Source organism: Platalea leucorodia (genome assembly GCF_965183815.1).
Source record: "Platalea leucorodia genome assembly, chromosome: 6".
Taxonomy (NCBI): domain Eukaryota; kingdom Metazoa; phylum Chordata; class Aves; order Pelecaniformes; family Threskiornithidae; genus Platalea; species Platalea leucorodia.
The window spans coordinates 13,143,568-13,164,114 of NC_138828.1; positions in this window are offsets into that span (position 1 = coordinate 13,143,568).

Genomic DNA, 20,547 nt, shown 5'->3' on the forward strand with positions numbered 1-20,547 from the left:
CTCCTAGAGAAAGCCACTGGCAATGATCAATAACCTAACCTAAGCAGCACATTTGGGGAAATGGTAAATCCAATCTCCATATAAGATTTTTTTCTGTAACAAAGTCTGTAGTTTTTTGATTCAAAACTAATTTGTCTGTTATAAAAATCATCTTGGGTCAAATCCAAGCCAAGCAGTTGATTTTTCAGAAAAATAGTATTTTGCTTTGAATCAGTTCAACTTCTTTCAGTAGCCACTTGAGCTTCCCATACTGTCTCATGGGATGTGGACTGGAGTATTCCTCTTTGAGCTAGCTTTCCTTGTCTGATGTAGCTCCCAAATGCTTCAGTATCTTCCCTCCAGTTAAACCTCAAAAGTGAACTACAGAAGTAAATACATGAATGGTACCTGACAGGATAAATGGAGTAAGGAGAGAACCCAGCTTACTGGAAGTGATAAATATTTTATAAGGGCAAAAGAATAATTATATTGGGGCAGAAAAAATGTTCATTTAGCATACATTTGTATTTTTACAGTGGTCAGTAGAAGAGGCAAGAAGATACAAGAAAATTAGAAATTAACTGCTTCTTCTGACATATTGTCCCAGCTCCCAAAACTGTGCCATTTCTAGGACTTCCTGAGCTCCAGATTGCGTCCAAAGCACTGTAATATCACCTTTATGCTTCTTCACAGGAATATTTCAATCTGTTTAAATCCATCTATACTTTTGGCCTTCAGAACTTTCTGCAGCAATGAAAGCTTCAATTTAATTATGCATAATGTGAAGAAAGGACCTCCGTGATTAATTTCAAAACTTTTATTTTAAATTGGTATTGGGTGTCTTCCAGTCCTTTCACTGAGAAATAGTGAAAAATGATTCCCTAGCTACCATGCCAATCACGATTTTTCAAACCTGTACCACATCCCTCTCATTGCCTCTTCTGTCCATGTTTCCTGTACGGAGACGGTCCGTACCTTTGGTCTCCCCAGTCCTCTCACATGTCCCTTGAACTACAATTCCCATAAGTCTCTTGAAGCAGTTCAGGAGATGCGAAACAACATCAGATGAATGTAAAACAAAACATTTCAAAACTTCTAAGTAATATTGTTGATTCCCTTCCTATGCATTCTGCGTATTTTAGTTCAGTCCCACAGAGGTATGAAAAGAGTTACACAGATTTAATAATTTTTCTGGGAATAAGAACTACAAGTTCAATCAGTTTTATCAGAATTTTTCCTAAATGGAGTTGAGAAGTTTGTCCTTATACAAGTTTTTCTGATCCAGATTGACATCAAGATTAAAGTCCAATTTTCCACAAAATTTAAATAATCTCCATAAGAAACACTCTTAAATAAGACCCATACATATAATTTTCCTTTTTTTTTCAAGTTAAAATATTTTGCCGCCAAATCTGGAAGTCAAACTGACTGCAGGCAGATGTGAAACAGGCTTCCTTCTGAAGCTGAATGAAGTATAAGGTATGAAAAACAAGAAGTAGTAAATTTGACTTGGTGTTAATATTCTTCTTTAATAGAGTAGGTCACCTTGGTAAAACAAGGTAGTGACCTGTAAGTCTAAAAAAACTCAATTGATTTTAGTGGATTTGCACTTGTCAAACAGAGAAAAGAATTTATCATCTGATGTTTTCTTTTAAATGGTCCTTCTCTAAATGTCATGCTGGAGACAGATATTTTTTGGAAACTTCTAACACTGTCAGGCTAACACTTGATGGTAATGCACACATGGTAGGGCAGAGAGATTTTGTTCTCCAAAAAAATGTAAAATCACAAGCTGAAATAAAGTTGCTGAGGTCCGGTGCCGAGGCATTGGAGCTATAAGTCTTTCTCAGATAGCATTACTAAGATAACAAAAACGCGTATGCTTATTTTCAAGCGCTGCGCCTGGAGAACAAGCACAGCACGGCTGTCATCCGAACAGCCTGCTCGCCTGCTCTGGAGACAAGTTTTATATTCCAAGGCATCCCCCCTCTCTCCACCAGTCGTAGTCACTTGCCCCTTTTGCTCTGAAAATAAATCAATTTCATCTGCCGCAGTTCGATTTCTTTCTTCTCTCTGCCTCAGTCCCTCGGTCCCGCTCTCGCTTTGAAAGCCTCTTTCCACTGCACCATATGGCAGCTGAGAGAAGGGCAGAGCCGTGATCTAGCTTGTAACAAAAGAGGCTGTGGTGTCAAAAAGCCTCATGAATGCATGAGACACATTCATGTATAGAGAAATGCCTCCAGCTCTGTCAGGGAGGACTAAAGAGGAGGCTGATAGGCCTGACATCGCTTTCGAGTTGAGAAAGGCAGCAGCTCTCTCTGCAGCTCATCCCCTCCTCCCTCCCCTCTTTGGTTTCACGCCAAAATCCTATTAGATCTATTAATGACATGAGACACAAAGTCAGAGTGTGTGGCAGAACAAGAAATTAAATCAGGCCACCTTATTTACTCCCTATCACTCTTTTTGAGATAGAATCATACTACTAAAAGCAAAAAAATAAAACAGGCTTTAATAGTGTGCCTAAGAATAAATGAGCAAGCACTATCCCCCAAAAAGGGGATTGTGCACACTCCTGTACATTGCCTATGGCAGCGGATTTGCAGCAGAGCTGCAGACTGAACACTCGCAGGGCGACCCTGAAATACTGTTTAAAGTACGCTCTTGGGTTTATTTTGCTTTCTCAACTTTCTCAAGCTGCTGTTGATACAAAGAAAGGACTCTGAGGCTGGAAAATTAACTAGACCTATTATCACGTGTGCACGTTGAGCTGTTACAGAAGAACTACACTTAATTTTTGAATATGAGAGAAATGCAAACCAGCACTTACAAAGTGTTCATTCCTTCGCCATCCTCTCCCCTCTGTTTTGCTTCCTCTTTATCTGTCTTGGTGATGTTTGGCATGTTTCAGTCCACAGAAATGTCTACAAAATACATTCACAACCTTTATACACAAAGTTAACAAAATGATAGAATGTACACATCTGAAATACATTTATTACAAACTTTTGTCTCTGCTAGGGGAGAGGAAAAACCACCACTCTTGTGCAGTAGAATGCAATAGCAAGTATTTTATGAATAACTTTGTTACTGAATTTAAATGGGGAAAACAGTGCTGCTTTATTTCTGTAAAATGAAGCGCTAGTTAAACCGTTAAACTAGAACTGCATTACTATTGCTGCCTCTTCCCCAGAAAGGCCTCAGAAATCACAAAACTCTGTGTCCCCGGGGTTATTTAAAGGAACCTGGGCAAGCTTCCAAATGCTGGTATATGCGACCTTTACAAGTATTCAACAATAACAGTCCCCTGTGAAATAAATCCATGAACATGTGTATAGTAACTCAGCAGTGGCATGGAAGTTTCAAGATGAACTTCTATCACCACTGCTGAATCGTGTCCCTACAATCGGTTTAGAAGATTTTACTGAATGCATGGCATACATAATTGTACAAATTATGTTTATAGTATCTCCCAAGTCTTCCTTCTTGGAATGTGCTTAATGTAAAGCTATTGAACAGCATTATATATGTATGTATATATTACAGATACTGTTTATAAGTTCATCATGAGTCACAGACAACTGAAAATGAGTTAGTTTCAAAAATAAACTACAATTAATTGAGAAAAGTAGAAGTTCCACTGGAAACTACTTTGACGGTGTCTTTTTAAAATGAATTCTGCCATACATTGGAAAAAAAAAAACAAAACCCTGTTATAAATGCAGCTGAGGAATGCCTCTGAAATGGCTCTGGGGAGGTAAACTAGCGTTCATGATATTTGATAGACTCAATAAAACTTCAGTGCAGTCGGGTTTTCTTAAATTGTAACAGGCAGCGTTTAAGCTCTCATCTGCGAGTGCGACTTGTGCCGGGTCCCCGCTGGGAGGGAGGGAGAGAGGCCGGGAAGGCAAGGAACAAAGCCGCCATTCAGGCTCCCCCATTCAGCCCAGCCACATCTGTTTACATGGCCTGCGCCCACCTCTGAAAAGGGTGGTCCTCCCACCTCCATTTTCTCGCGCATGGTCCTGAATGGCGAGTGCTCTGAAAGCTTTTCTGCTGGAAATCTGCGGTTTCAAATTTATTTTATGAGACCAGAGCTGAAAGACAGACTAACAATAACGTTTGTGCGTTTCTGTAGTCTGGTTTGGATTTTATTGTAATCTGAGAACAACTGTAAAATTGTCCCAAACTACCCAATTTCAAAATAAGTCTAGCACATAGGATATCGACACTGAACTTGTGGGGCTGAATTTTGCACTTAGTCTTTCAGCTACATGTGTTTTTAAGGAGTTTTTCCCATAAAAATAATTTTATGGCTCAAATATTTTTGAAACAACACTGACAGCACTCAGAGGAGGACTAGAAAGTATATTTTACCAAAAAGCATTTTTGCCTTACGTATAACCATGCTTAGAATCCGTAGCTTTACATTCTGCACTTCACTAAACGTCTCTTGTAGAAATATACTGTGGCTACAATAAATTTCAATCTGTTTAGATACCAGTTCTGCAACTTTCAAACTGAGCATCACTTTGCACAGCAGATACTTCACAGAAACCAACATATTTAAGGAATTTTTCAATGGCTGAAGACCAACAGACCAACCCCCACATTTTTATTTGAATCAAAACTTCAACTGATAGTAAAATGATGCCTGTCCTTCAGAGAGTCAGAGAAAGCCCATGGTAACCAGGGAAAGCAGGAGATGCTCAAAAGCCCCCCAAGTCTATAGTTGACAACTCTCAGCGTGATCCAGCTCCATGCAGCAATATCTAAACATAAAGCAAACTTTGTGAATTCAATGTCAGCATGATTTGTCTCCATTGATTAATTGCATTCAATGAACTTGTAGAAGTTTTGCCTGAATAAGAAATGCAGGCTCATATGTCTGCCAAAGTCATCACAGTAATTGTACCGTAAAACTGCTAAGTCTGCAAGTGTGCCAAAATTCGTGTTGTAGCTGACATGATGGTATCACATACATGGTACCTATAATGCAGAAAAAATCCTGCAAGTTCCAAGGGAGATTACAGAGAGAAGTGGTTAAAGAAAAAACAAGATAGTCTGCTACTTATGAAGTATTAAATGACAGAGAATGAGATAGAGACAGAATGTGGAAAACCTGAAAAAGAGACTCAGGAGAAGATTACTCACATCTGAACTCTTATTCTCAGGCGAATTACTGTGAACTTGTGTAGTGCTTGGTGATTTGCTGTGCAGACCTTGTTGAACATGCAGTTCAGTCTGTACCTCCCTGCTTCCAGGTGCCAAACTGAATTCAAGATCAGCTAGCACTATGTTATTTATTTTCCTGATGTTATTCTTCTAGGTGCATTAGTTATCATGATTATGGTAAGACCCTGTAAGTAAGAGATCTGAGCAAAAATTTGCCTATTCAGTATTGAACTTGCTCAGTGATGGCTGTCACTTTGTTTTGAACTTCTCTTCCATGAAGATATTTAATCTAATGATTTCTTTATGCACAAAGCAATAATTTATTGAAAGGTCCCAGCAGAACAGGGACTGTTTAAGTTAAGCATTCTCTTCTTCTCTGGTTTTGTTTAATATAAATATAAATATAAATGGAGTGGCCTAAATATAAACAGGCAAAGGACACAGAAATCCCCTTTCTTGTTTTTCATGTTCCTATACAGTACAAGAAAAGAGAAGCTCCTTGACTCTAGAGAATGCGTACTGTGGTTAAGTAAGGAGGGGCTTTCAGAGGGCCCTAGGGTTGTAGAGATTTGCCAGACTGTGCCCATTTCAAACTAATGTTTGTCTGCTCCATATTCTGCAACCACACCACCTACATCACTGGAAGTAAGGACAGAGGGCAGTGAATGGCACCAAGCCGTAAACTGAACCGTATTAGGTTTTGACTTATTACAATCAATATAGATCTACATCCCAAACTTCATCCTTCACATGTACTGTTGTACCCAAACATCACAGCACAGCTGGTGAATAGGTGCTGTTATCTGAGATACATCATTCAGGAGAATAACAGCATGTACTAAGTCAAACAAAAAAAAAACGTAGAGTGAAATCACAGGCAATATGAATCTAATCTGATTCCCTAGGAGCATTACAGTCTTACCACAATGACATCCTTGGAGGGCAACCTCCCCTCCGTTCAAGCCCAAAAAAGCTTTGCCATTGACTTCAGTGAGGCCAATGTATTACCTTGAAAGGTCAAGATTTACAAAAGAAACTTTGATATATCATTAAGAGCTTGCCTGAACATATAAGAAAATAAATATTTTAGCATCTGAAGTATAAATCATGCACTGTACTGCAGCTATCTTCAAAAATAGGCATCGGAAGGCAAGTAACTGAGCAAAAGGAGAAAAGTAGAGTTTTATCAAAGCTGTAGCATAAAATCAGGTCATTAAACTCAACCAGCTTTTTTTTTTTTCTTCTTCTGCATTTATCTTGCATAGAGGCTAAAACGTTACTTCTATTGAAGAAAAGAGAGTAATTTAAGCCTATAGCTAAAAGCTAGCAGAGTATGACCAGCTGAAAATTCAAGATACACATAAATTTTTTGAATTAAAGAAGCACCACACAAGAATAAATTGTACAGTATTATGAGTTACATTTATACACAGGTTTCCGTGGCTTTTTGCCTTACCTTTTTTCCCCCCTTTCGTACTTTTTTTTTTTTACTATAATCAGTACTGTTAATTTAAATGTAGAATACAATCAATGGTTTTGATTATTGGTTTTCATGCTGTTGAAACAGACTATAACCTTCAAGAAAAGGGTGAAAGGCCTTTATTTATCTCCTAAGCAAGCAATATAGGGGAAAAGATAACTCCTCAACACCTTTTACCCCACATTTGCTCATATGGTTACTTAACATGTTTTCTTAAGTAGTATGTAGTCTACTAATATTTCCTAAAGGATTTTCACTTACTAACAGTCATGATCATACTTTTACGGTATGTGCATGTGTTCTCCTAAGAAAATAATATGACCAGAAGCAAACTTCAGCAAAACATCTCTGACAGAACATTCTCTGTACTGAAAATTAAGAATCAAATCCCCTCTGCATATTCACAGATTTATGGCTTATATCTAACCCTTCCCTCCTAATTGGAGTAAACAAACGTGAGATTTGTAACAGTTTTTAAACCATACTGCTTGCATTTCAGAATGGTGTTTCTTTTAAAAATTTACAAAATGAACATAAACGTAATATCTTTTAAAAGGGCCTGAAAATAAACTGAAACTTTTCAAGGGGAAGACTTCAATTTAACCCAAATGAATGTTTTTCTTTTCATCGACAAAGAAATATTCACACAGCCCCAGCATATAATTCTTCTCACAGAGATACTGCTACTAGATAGTGACGGCTTTTACTGTGCTGCCTGTTATAGATAAAGACCCTTTAAGCTGTGTCTGTCTGGATGCCTACGTTATTTACTTGAACATTTGAACCTGTTGCTTGAAGGGGAGGGGACAGAGGAGGAAGGTGAAAAGACTATATAGCATTGCTAATCCCTTGAGCCATCTGGTGACTTGAGGCCGTGCTTTAGATTATGCTTATATTGAAAACCTATTCCTTTCATTCAGTTCCCTTCCCTGTGCCAATTTATCATTGGCTTTTTTTGCTGTGTTAGGATTTCATGCAGTTAATCATGGTGAGAATCAATTGTCTTTTCATGCCACAGTAAATATACACACTGGAAAGAGATTATTTTTTACTCATTTCTTCCCCCGCCTCTACTACTTGCAGTGATTTGTAAAAGTTGTTGATACATTTTCACAAAAGTGAGCTGAAAACAAGGATAACTTTGTCTTTAGCAAAGAGAAGAAAAACTAATTTCAGTAGCATTTCTGTGTAATCTGGAAGAGTTTTGCCAGATGACAGATCCACTGAAATATCCACGTTATGCAGGGTTTGAAAGAACCGTACCTAGATACACCTTATAATTCAGCTATCAGGGGTAGCATTTGCACGTTTAATTATCCAAGAACCAATCTGTATCTACACGTGTACGCCACAAGCCTGTCAAACCTGCTAAATTTGCATCCACACCAATAGAGCATATTGCACATTAAGCCTGTCCAAAAGCCTGATGATTTTCTAGAGCGTACATGAATTTTTGATCTATTGACATGTGCAGTTCTATACAAAGTGAAATCAATCGCGTCTCTGCCATGAAGCAGCAGTGAGACTTCACAGCTCTTTGACTTCATTAGCTTTCCTACACACTTGACAAAATTACTCTTCAGGACTTTGCAGTTAACTTTCAATAATGTGCAGTCTTTTCCACTATTTCTCGTTCCGCGCATAAGATTATTTTTTATATTGTGTTCCCTGAGGTGGCTGCAAAGTAATTCTGTCATAAATGTGCTGGTTCTGTGCACTCTAAGTGAAATCATGTTCTGCTGCATGCTCCTTCCATATATTAATTAATTCTTTGCAGTCATCTTCTGGCTAGGTGGCAGATCTGATTTGTGAACCTTTCTTTCTCAGATAACCTTCTTTTTTTTAAAAAAAAAAAAAAAAAAAAACCAAAACAAAACTGTCCTTTTCACTGTTAGATCTATTTTTGAATAGCAAAATGAGACAAGAAAATTGTAAAGCACAGCAAAGGTAGGAAAAAGCAGATCAAAACGTCTGAGAAATTAGCAAACTCTGAAACACCTCTGGAAGTTGGGAGTCTGAGTAATTTTTAAAAAGCAAGCCAAGGAAGTCAATAGCTGTTTGGGAAGGATACTTGAGTTTTTAGGCATTTTTGGGGGGTTAACCCCAGCAGGCAGCTAAGCCCCACATACCCGCTTGCTCACTCCCCTGCAGTGCAATAGGGGAGAGGAATGGGAAGGGCAAAAGGGAAGAAACTCGTGGGTTGAGATAAAGACAGTTCAACAGGTAAAGCAAAAGCTATGTGTGCAAGCAAAGCAAAACAAAACAAGGAATTCATTCACTACTTCCCATCGGCAGCCATTTTCATCATGCATAATGGTTACATGGGAAGACAGACTCCGTAACTCCGAACATCCCCCCCTCCTCCTTTTTTCCTGCCACTGCTGAGCAGGACTTCGTATGGTCTGGGTTATCCCTTTGGTCAGCTGGGGTCAGCAGTTCCAGCCGTGTCCCCTCCCAGCTTCTTGTGCACCCCCAGCCTGCTCGCTGCTGAGGTGGGGTGAGAAACAGAAAAGGCCTTGATGCTCTGCAAGCACTGCTCAGCAATAGCTAAAACATCAGTGTGTTATCAACACTGTTTTGGTCACAAATCCAACACATAGCGCCATAAGAACTGCTATGAAGAAAATCAGCTCTATCCCAGCCAAAACCAGTGCACCGTTGTTTCCGTGTCTGATCACTGAGCCTCATTCACACACAGCCTGGTTAGAAAGGAGGAGCTGCACAGCTCTGACTCTCCATCACATGTGTAATAGAGACTCTGGTCTAAAGTTCTGTCTCAATCTTTCAGGTCTGAGACAATCAGTGCATCAAATTTCATCTTACGAGACACAAAGGTTCACCATTCTGGCATGAAAGGGAAAACAAAGGATAAGTGATATGATTAAAAACTAAAAATAGCAAGTTAAAATATACAAACCATTACTGACTGAGAACATTCCACTGCCTGGCCAACAAGAGTGCATTGTAACACATTAGTTGGAAGTAACAGCCTGAAATAAACTCACTTTGTGCTTGTTGCTATTTATTAATGCAAAAACCTGCAAACTAGAAATTATTACTAAACAGTTTGTATAGCAGTACCTCCAAGAGGTACTAATGAAGGTAGCACTTTGTTGTGGCAAAGGCTGTAGGAGCATGCAGTCAGACACAGCTGAGATCAACAAAGCTTTTGGGCTCTGAGATACTAATTGGACTCAATAATCCTGAATTATAACTTAGGATTCAATATTATTATGTCTGGCCTGCATCAAAGCAAGGCCCATTCATCCAGGGTCCTCTTATACGTGCAGCTGTGGTATTTATTAAGATTTGTTCCAGTTTCCACTCTAATCAGTACAAAAACAAATTTCCATTTAACTAGGGTGAAACGACAAGTCTGAGCTGAAGAACAGGATGGCCAGTGGAACAAATAATGAATTAATTGTATTTCTACTAATGTATCTGGGATAACTATGCTGTGTCAAAAATTGCCTTTACATCGTAAGAAGTAAAACCCTGTGATCAGCTCTATTGTCAACTGTAAAAGTGAAATGTACTTCTGAAAAAGGTGGAGAAGGAATATATTTCCGCCACCAGTATTTCCAGAATCCAAGACCAAAATGGTATTGAACAATTATAAGATTAAGATTATTGGATAACATAAAAAGTACAAGAAGTAAAAAATTCTCATTTTATAAGGTGTCAATGAGCCACTAATTGACAGGAGCTGAAAAAACCCCTTCTCTTTTTGGCTGGTTATTCGGCTGTGGATTCTGCTGCCCTGTCCTCTGAAGCATCTGGTACTGGCCATTACCAGAGATCAAATAGAGGACCAGATGGTCTGCTGGTTTCACTCATTACAATGGTATGACCACTGAAATGTAAAAGCTCTTCACAGAACCAGAAGGAGAGCATTTACCTCTGAATGCCCGATCTCTTACAAAAAAAGAAAAGGGGGAGAGAGAAGAAAAAAAAAAAAAAAAAAAAAAAAAAAAGACTTGTCATACCTCTGTGAATCCAAGAGAATAGCAACCCAATTTACCTCAGCAACACTTTGGTACAGAAGAAGTCAGATTACTTTGGAACTTTTCTCACTGAGCAGGATCTGGCCTTAGCAAGCCTTTGTGGCTTCAGGCTTATATTATCACAAAATACTAAGGATAATTTGGGAAACTAAAGCTGAAGCAGGAACTAGGTGGTGTAGCCTGGCAGGACAATATCATATCAACCCCTTAGGGCTGTGCTGGATTCCTGCATCCTAAGTCAAGGTGTCTGTGATTTAAAAGCACTGCATATGATCCTGTAGGTTTGCTTCGTACCAGAGAGCTAAAGGACCAGTAGAGGTTAGATGGCTGAAGAAGTCATACCCAAGAGGAGAAAAAATTGGCATCTTAGAGAAGGGGAGTATGAGAAATCTCCAAAAGTGCTGAGTATGCGGTACTGTTTCGTCTTAGTTGGCTTCCAGAGTCTTTCTGATGTTCTAGGTTTGTGAGCTCATCATTTTAATTCTCCTTCCTAAAAATATGGACTTGATAGAAGCAGGATAGCTGAAATGAAGTAAAGGAGCCTGATATTTGGCCTTGCTTTGTGATAATCAGCCTCCAGAACAGCATTTACTCCTCTCTTCTTCTAATGTCTCTGTAAAGGTGGTTCTCAAGGAGCCTGGTCCTGAAAGCACCACCCACCTTAGCAGCAGTGGACAATGACCACTCTGGCTTCTCCATGTAGGAGTTTGAACATATTTCTTTTCCGAGGCTTCTGGTTTTCATCCCTTTTTAACCTCTATGTAAGAATTATTTATGTTTTGGTTACTGTTTTCTAAATACAAATACCAGGAGTTTTAAATGTTTGAAAACAGAGATTAGTTGAGGTCTATTTCAAGTTATTATGTAGCCAGAGAATACATATCTGGAAAGATGCTTAGGGAAGAAACACAAATGTAGGCTTTTCTTCCTTGGATTCAGGAACAGGATGTGTTTTCCTTATTATCACAGTGATTTATAAAGGGGAGCTGCTGTCCCATGATATAAACCTTCAATATGCCAAACCTGCATAACTGGCTTGCCTCTTAACACAGTCTCCAGAGAGACAACATTGCCACCCTTGTTTTCCCTTATTCCCCCCTTACTACTTTCTTTACTAATCCTAAACCCACTGAGACCATTTTGTGTGCAAAAACAAAACCTGAAAGCTACTGCATTGACTTAAAATGTAACTTGCATTGGGAGCTCCACAGATGACATCTTGTCTGTCTTGAGTCTTTTAGAAAGAGCTACAGGCTAAAAATAAGTATTGAAAAACACTGATTCTTAATAAAGAAAAGCAAACTACAAAATCACACTCTATCAACGTATAAGCAACGGGAAATACACTATCGCATGACATTAACGCTGATACTCCTAAATTCAAAGTAATCAATGATATATAGAAAAAACAAAGTCTTCAGCAGCTGTTTTCTTTTTAAAAAAAAAAAAAAATCCCTGTGCAAGAGAAGATTTTCTGAACAGCAAACCTATTATTTAAAAGGGAGGCAACAAGGGCAGAGCTGTGAGGCTTGCCAGACCTCTTGGAAAGTTGTAGTGATCACATGGCAGGGCTGGGGCCAACCGTACCGTGATGCATCCCATTTTCTTCAGGCAACAAGGGGTGTAAATATTCATATGAGGACATTGGAGATTCACACTCAAACTCCCATTACTCCATAATATGAATTCACGTGCCTAGATTTTCACGTGACCCATGAAAAGCCTTAATAGAAAACAGAGCAAAGTGGATTTGTTCTGTGAATTTTCCTATGGCTTCCCCTTCCCTTGTTTGTTCATTTACTAGATGGATCGCATTTCCAGTGCGTGATTTTCAGATATAACCAGGACCGACTTGTGGAGCTCAAAGTAGCAGAAAGTGATAGAGGCAGTGAGATATGAAATAATAGATCTTAAAAATAGCTAGTACCCTGGATGGTAATGTTATCAAACTGCTTTGTACCGAGTTCTTTCTCACTGCATCCTGTTTAATTTTCGGAAGGGATGAAAAGAGGAGAGAATGAGCTTAAGAAAAAGTCACATAGGAAAAAATCTTTAGAAAAATCCCTACTAAATTATATATTCATTACCATGACTTCTCCAATATGCTAAGTGTAGTATAATAACTTGCATATTGGTGGGAAGGCAGAAGGCTATTTTGGAAACCTATAGCCAGATATGGGTTTTCCAATACACGAAAAATAAATCCCAAGGACTGTAGCTGGGCACAACAAGGAATTCAGATGTATTGTCATATTCTTTAGATGGAAAATTGAACCAGCACAAAGAAAGAAAAGGGAAAACAGATAACATCTGCTTTTTCCATGTAGCAATGAAAAGGAGACATGATTCTGCTTTTCTTCATCATAGTTTTCCACTTGGGGCTGAGTGCCAATCTACTAGCAAGTGGTCTGAGTGGCAATCTATTTAGTGTATTTCAGTGATCCTGGCTTTTGCATTATATAAATAAGGGGGGAACTGCATGAATTTCTGCACTTCACATTCCACATCAGCTCCCAAGGTTCCTTCTTCAGTAACTTAGAAAGCCTAACAGAAAACGTACGAGGATACTTGGTGCCCTCCCAGTTACTCAGAGGCAGTATTTTAAGAAAGAAAATGAGCTGTGGAGGCAACTCCTTCACCTCCTCAAATTAAGGAAGTTTACTTTCCCACTCACATAATAACAAAAGGGAGTATCTATCCCAAAGTTACTGTTTTGCTTTACAGCAAAGCCATAGTGTTAAAACATCATCTGAGAAATAACATTCCCAACATGGGAGTTCAAAGGCCAAAAGGTGTTTATATTCTTAACAAGATTTGTTTATTTTCACTGAGAAAATTAGTTCCTTTGTATGTATTATAACATTTGCTACATTCTTGTAAGTATTGTTTTCTGGTGAAGGCATAATTACTTAATTAGAGATGATCAAAACCCACTGGTTATTCACTCATATTCTTTGTGTATTCCTACCAACCTGTGCTTTGTGAAGCTTTAACTGGATACAGCTCTTCTGTTTGTGCGGGAAAAACAGTCAGTCACCCAAGATGTCTCACAGAGCAACCACAGAAAATATTTTCACTGCCAAATTTACCTTTCAGTGCTCACTGGATTAAATAACAAAAAACAAACAAACAAACAAAACCAACAAAAACAACAAAACCCAAAAATCCCTACGCTTAACCAATCCTTCTCTGACACTTGGAGTGACATTTTTTCTCATAAGCCTTCTGAGAAACGAACTTTTGGATTTACCAGAGGCCCCAAACTGTAACCCAAAATGACTGCAATCGCTGCAAATGCTAGCACCTTCCTCTGCTTACGGTGATGCAGTTTTGGTATGTTTTGCTGGCCTTTCAACTGCGGCCCATGTAGAAAGCATACATTTTAAAAATGGCATATCAGATGCACAGTCGCTATTATTTGTAATCGGATCTGAGCGCATAAAGTCTTATGTGCAGAAATTGTATGTTTAAGGCGCCCAGTTTTCCACGTGACCTAACATAACTATAAAAAGAGAGCAGTTGTGTAAAGAAATCCTGAGATCTTTCACTTGGCTTCTTTTCCGCCTGTCTGTGCGCTTCTGGAAAACACCGTGTTACTGGGACTGTGACTTTCAAAGGCGGTCAGTCAGATCATCTTGTGAAATTCAGGGTGATAAGAGAAAGAGGAGAGAAGGAAACTGAAGTAAAAAAAAAATATATAGCTGCTACCATAGCATAGAACGGCTTCATGTGGAGTTCTCCCAGTCAGTCAGGGTAATGCATTCAGAAGGAAGGAGGGAGTCATATATTGAGTTCTTTTAAAAAGGATTTCTGTTTCAATTATTAAAACAGTGCTATCATACAGAATGTCTATAGGGAATTGCTCAGTTTTATGCTTTTTCTTTGGTGATTGGGGACCACGTTATAAAATATAAATGTGTTCTTTTATTTCTTGAGAGTGCCTTCTGAAGGACCCTCACATTTCACATCTATTTCATTCTGCCCTCTTTTCTCTCTGTTTGTGTCCACGGTGGTAGGGCTTTGGGGGAGAGGAAATACTATTTTAATTTTTTAGTGAGTGCTTCTCTGGTATCCGTTTCCTCAGAACTGTGCCAAACGTGTTATTAGAAGGGATCTCTCCTATTTGAGTTCTCACAGGAAGATTCATAAATAAGAAGCAAAAATTCCATTACCTGCCCTAACTCTGGGGGATACCACAACCAGAGATGTACAAAACCACATGTAATTTCCAGTTAAACTTTCTAATGGGATATGTCTGCAAGAGGCAGTATTTTCTACGCAACCTTTCAGAAACAGGAAATTTATAAGATATTACATAAGAAATCAGTGTTCCTAGCTTCCCTATTTTATAACAATTTTAAAATAGAACTTCTGCAGTAGAAGCAATACAACTATTTTGTACCTTTCTCTGCCTATAATAGTGTTTCATCGTTCATCCATCTATAGCAATTCTTCTGGATTTGGGCAAAAGCTAGAAGGCTGAGATCATAAAGTTACTAATACTCTGCCATCACTTAGGAACTGAAGCCCCCTTTTCAAAAGGGATCTGTGACATGCCTGGACTATAGCATAAACTCGGATAATTGACACTGGGGCCCAAGCATCTGGGTTAGCTTAGCAGCAGATGTTCACAGACACTTTCTAAAGCCATCCTCGTGCTTCTGTGTTCTGCTGTTGCGCTCCTGAGGGTATGTCACTAAATTTCGGAGGACATCTCCTGCGTGTTGTAAAGCTCAGCTGCTCCCTGGTTAGTCCCCAAGCTGTCCTTCTGGGGATGTGGCAGGGAAGGGAGGATTTGCGGGAAGCGACTAGAGGATTATTAATACTTGCTATTTCGACATGCCTCAGTACTGCAATGGGAGAAAGCACAAACAGGAGCAGAATCAAGGCAAGCTAGTCAGACCTGACAATATTATTATTTGTTGCTGACATGTACCTTGGTGTATGAGTGGGAATGTGGGAAGCAAGACAAAAAAAAAGAGGAGTCTGCTAATACTGTAGTGAGTATGTATCCCTAAGGATTTCTATCTTATTGAAAGCCAAAGCACTTTGGCTGCCTAATCCTCTGAGACAATGTCACCAATTACATTAAATTTCTCTAAATTTTAGAGGGGGTAGAAGCACTATTTATTCATTTGAGAAAATACAGCTGATATGGATTCAGAATGCTAAAGATGAGGAGCAACAGCTAATTGCCTCTAGATTTTTGGTTCAAATCAGAAGCGGGGACAGATGTATATTTCCTTCTTACCCATCTTTTTTATCTATTTATATTTCATTGTAGTAATTTCATAGTATCTCACTCCTGACAATCCCAGAGATATAATAAGGACAGGGAACTGAATCTACTCACATTGTAAAATTTCACATCTGCTGACAGCTTGTTTCCTCCTCAGTCTCTGTGTTATCACTATTCGGGGGATCATCAAGACAAAGATGCTCATACAGTAAAAATGCAACTTCTGTAACGTGTCAGTCATGAAACTATCTCAAAGGGAAACCACAATTAAAAAAAAAACTAGAAATGCTTTAAAGACAGTGGCATTAAACAGAGATGACACTCAAAAGAATAAGGTGCAGATCTATTGAGATTATTGACAGGAAAAACATACCATAGCTTATGGAACACATTGCAGAAATATGGTTTATAAAAACAACTGGATTTCTCTTGAAAGTCACCAACCATCAGGCCCAGCTATGCAGGCATGTCAGCTTACAAATGAACACAGCTGCCGCCGATTATGAAAGCATCCAGCTAGCCATCAGCCTGTCTGCGCTTAAAGTTGTGGGCAGAGCCTGTAAGACATCATGTGCTACCAAAAGCAATCAAGATAATTAAAAAAAAAAAAAAAAAGATGGAAACTCAAAAAAGAATGCAATTAAGGCACCACATTCTTATTCAAAGGGATTTAGTTATAACTTGACACACAGGTCCTCCACATGACAGGACAGATACGTTTTGACAGCACAGTGTTTAGAGGAAAAATAAAATATGCAGCCACATACAAGTTACTTGCTAGACTGCGCATTTCTGTATGCACAGCAAGGACAAGGAGAACCCCCTTGGGTGACTGTATAATGTAACTTTGCAAGTCCATAGCTGGATTCATTACTTTGCACAGTATTCAGCAAAAATGAAATAGCCTCGGTCAGCACTGAAGACAGTGTGATTTCATAACAAACTTACTTCAGAACAATGTCTTTGTTCTGAGACTTTTGAGCCTACGAACTCTGCTGTGCCTGGACTAATGTATCTGCAGCTGAACACAGCACCAAGGCCAAAGGCTCATAAAAGCCCGACCTAAGTATTCGGAGTGTTTTGGACATGATCATAGGAGAAATCTGAATATAGACTACTTGTGACAATTCTTAATCACAGGGGGAAACTATTATCCTCTGCAACTAAGCAACTTCACTTCCCCAAGCTGGAAAAAAATGGAGAAAATCTCCAGGTTCCCTAGGAACTGATGCTGGATTTAGTACTGAGTGGAATTTTTGAAAGTTTTGTGTTCAAAACCCTTTACACCGGATCCCACAGTCATGTTGCTCCATGTGAAAGAAAAAAAGAGAGCATCTGCTTGTGAATTAATCACTAATTAAAGATAGGAAATGGGTTAAATACTCAGTTTTCACAACAGATAAAACATTTTTCTGTCTCAAATCCTACAAGGACCTGTTCTGAGACCCACAGTGTTCAACACAGTTACAAGTTATCAAAAAAAGTCAGTTAATAATGGCAAGGCAAAGCTTGTTGAGAATACAGCTAGTCAACCTAAAAGTGAGCTGTAGAAGAATCTCATGGTTTTAAGCAGCTAGATAATAAACACAAACGAAACAAACAAACAAACGACCCCAAAACACATAACAGCTCATAAACATATCAACTGTGCAGTTTGCCTGACGAGTTAGCTCCTGGACAGGTATACCACAGAAGGGAGAACCATCTCCCTGCTCTTTCTGTAGCTTCTGAAAGCATCCAGTACTAGCTGTTGTCAGAGGCAGAAAATTGGTGCAGGATGGATCAAGGGGAAGAAGAAGGAGGAAAATAAATAAATAAATAAAGAGAAGTGAGAGCCATGCAGTGGGTGCTTTAGAGAAAGTGATGTTTCTCTATAATTTTTTTTTTCCAGCCTTCTATAATACACAGTTTACAGTGGAGCCTGACTGCAGAAGGGACTGTCAAAATCAAAGTCCTTATCTCTTCCAAATGGACACAACATCACTTGGCAGTTGTCTTACTGTCATACTTGGCCCTTCACCAAGGTTTGAATGATCTTATGTTGTGGTACTCAGCTGTCACCACTCCACTTAAATGTGCCTGCCTTTGAGTGCTGCTGTTCCAGATTATACGTTATACTGGTGCAGCACTTTGAGGTCCTGTAGAGTATCCAGTGTGACATAAGAAAACATTTAATAAATGCATTTAAAATGAACTTAGTTGAGCTAAAGATGATGATTTCAGATTCTGCTACTCAGCCCACTCTATTCAGCTGTGTAGGAAGTATTAGCTGTTTAAAATTTTTCTGTATTGCTATGGCAACCCTCATTCTCCAGCAGCCTCTTACAACAGTACAGAGAAACGCATTCACTTTTCAGGCAAGCTGCATACCACTCCTGAGAATTGGGGCTCTGTCCCCCTAATGAAACACACACTTAACTCCCATTACATTTAATTTGACTCATGAGCACATACCAGTTTACTCTGCAAAATTTATTTAGCTCGTTACCTGGCCTATTGTGCAAGTCCAAATCTCACAGACACATACACTCAAATCACTTGGGTTAAGTGCAGTTACAGACTGAGAAATAACTCTGGTAAGCGTATCTGGTAACTGCATGGCTTTGCCTAGGTGATTGAGTGGCTCCCATGTCTGATTTTACTCAGTATCATTGAAAATCATTTCCTCCTGCATCACCACCTTGGGGCAAGGGGCAGGGGGAAGAAGGGAGAGGAGAAACATCACATGTGTGTGGCTTTCACCAGTCATGTGAGGAGCACTGGAAGAGGGAAACAGAGAGAACGCACCACCATGGCCCTGTCTTGCCACACTGATGGACAGCAGGACAATCTATACCCTTGAAATATTTGGATATTTGCTAGGTGTGAATCCCTGTGCAGAAGTAAGGTACTTCAGGGTCCCCAAAATTGGCCAACGTCTAAATATAACAAACTGCAAAGTGGCTCTTTGTAAGTTAGCAGATGGTTTTCAATGCAGGTCTGCACCTCATCTGGGATCTGCAGCAAGCTGAGTTCTTGATGGCTGATGATAAAGCATAAGCCCGAATGTGTCTGCAAACCAAAAGTTGCCTCTCAGTTAAGCCTGTACCGTTACATCAAGTACTATGTAATAAATAGACAAAGATAAAACTCCTGTCTACATCTCAGGGATTTATTTTCCTAAAGAGCATCATTCTTCATCATTTCAGATACATGGAAAAGAGCTTGTGAAGACTGTTCTCCTAAGCAATTCCTGTATTAATGAGGAAAGAACGTGACAAAAGAAAGAATCCAATCTCTCTTGGAAAGGATAAACAAGAAATGTTATTTGGCAGTCACAGAAGGATGAAACTATTCCGCTACCATAACTACAACCATCTCTCTGAAGTGAAGGCACAAGAATCGTTACTACTCTGTAGAGGAAAGGAATATCCGTTTATCCACTGACTGCAACCTTTTTCTTAGGGACCTCATATATGCAATGAATTACAAAGCTGGCATTCTCAGTGCCCTGTCTCAATCCTCTTCCCCACACCGAAGACTTCCCTGAGAACTTGCCTTTTAATAACCATAACCCGAAACAAATATTATTGTAGGTTCTTCTTCCTGCAACTCAAAGAGGAATGGCATATTCAGCCCATCATAGGGTTAGCTATTACAGCTTCCTCTCTCCCAGCTGGAAATGTTTTGGTAGCTGTTTGAACTCAGTTTAAGCTCAGAACAAGAAAGCAGAAGCTAAAAAGCACTGCAAAAAGGTGTTGTTTGTCTATGACATTGGGAAACTGTCATCAATGAGTGTAGGCAGATGTGAGAATGTATTGATCAGTTCGTTCCCAGATATTGCTGAGTTAGTAAAAAAATCCCTCAATTTATATGGAACAAGCAGCTTAAAAAGACACCATGAAAATAGTTCTTAATAAAGTTAAATAGTTTTCCCCAGCCCAGATTTTCACGCACATGAAAAGCTATTGCATCCAGGGGTCTTACTTGCCCTGTGAATAGCCAGTCCTCTTCCCAAGCAAAGTTGGCTGTATAGTTTATTTCATTTTTCTGTTTGTTGTTTTGTTCATAGTCATTTGAAAATGATCTAGCTTCAATAATGGGAAGACATTGCAAGAAAAATGTGGTTTTTCTTTCAAATATTTTCATTATTGGCTATTCTGTGACCTAAAAAAATGCTCACAAACATACTTTAGAAAGGATTAGCTATTGCAATAACCACTTCAATAGAAACTTGCTTTAAAAAAAAAAAAAAAAAAGAGCGCCCCAGGACTACTATTTCAATAAATGACAAATGTGTCCCTTCACACCTTGCTAAATAAAAGCATATTTGAAAATCTGACTTGTTCTTTCTTAACACTTTAAAATTTCAGTGTCTGCAGTTCAGCACCCAGGAGATCACTGCCAGCTATGTTCCCTGAACATGCTGCCTTCATCTTCTCTCTCCTAGGTTGAGATACAAAGAGTACCTGTTATCTCGGCTGATACCTGTGCCTTGAGCAAGCCTCTCACTGGTAACCACAGTGTGACTGATGGGAACTCGACTGTGCCGCAGAGAGAGGGTTTGAAACTTCTTGTCTCGGTAGCCCAAGGCCACTGTGGTGAGCAGCCTGCAAGGGGACCAGCTCTCTCTTGTGGACGGTGCTTCCTGCAAGAACCACGCTAGGAAATGCCAAATCAACAGCAACAGAAAC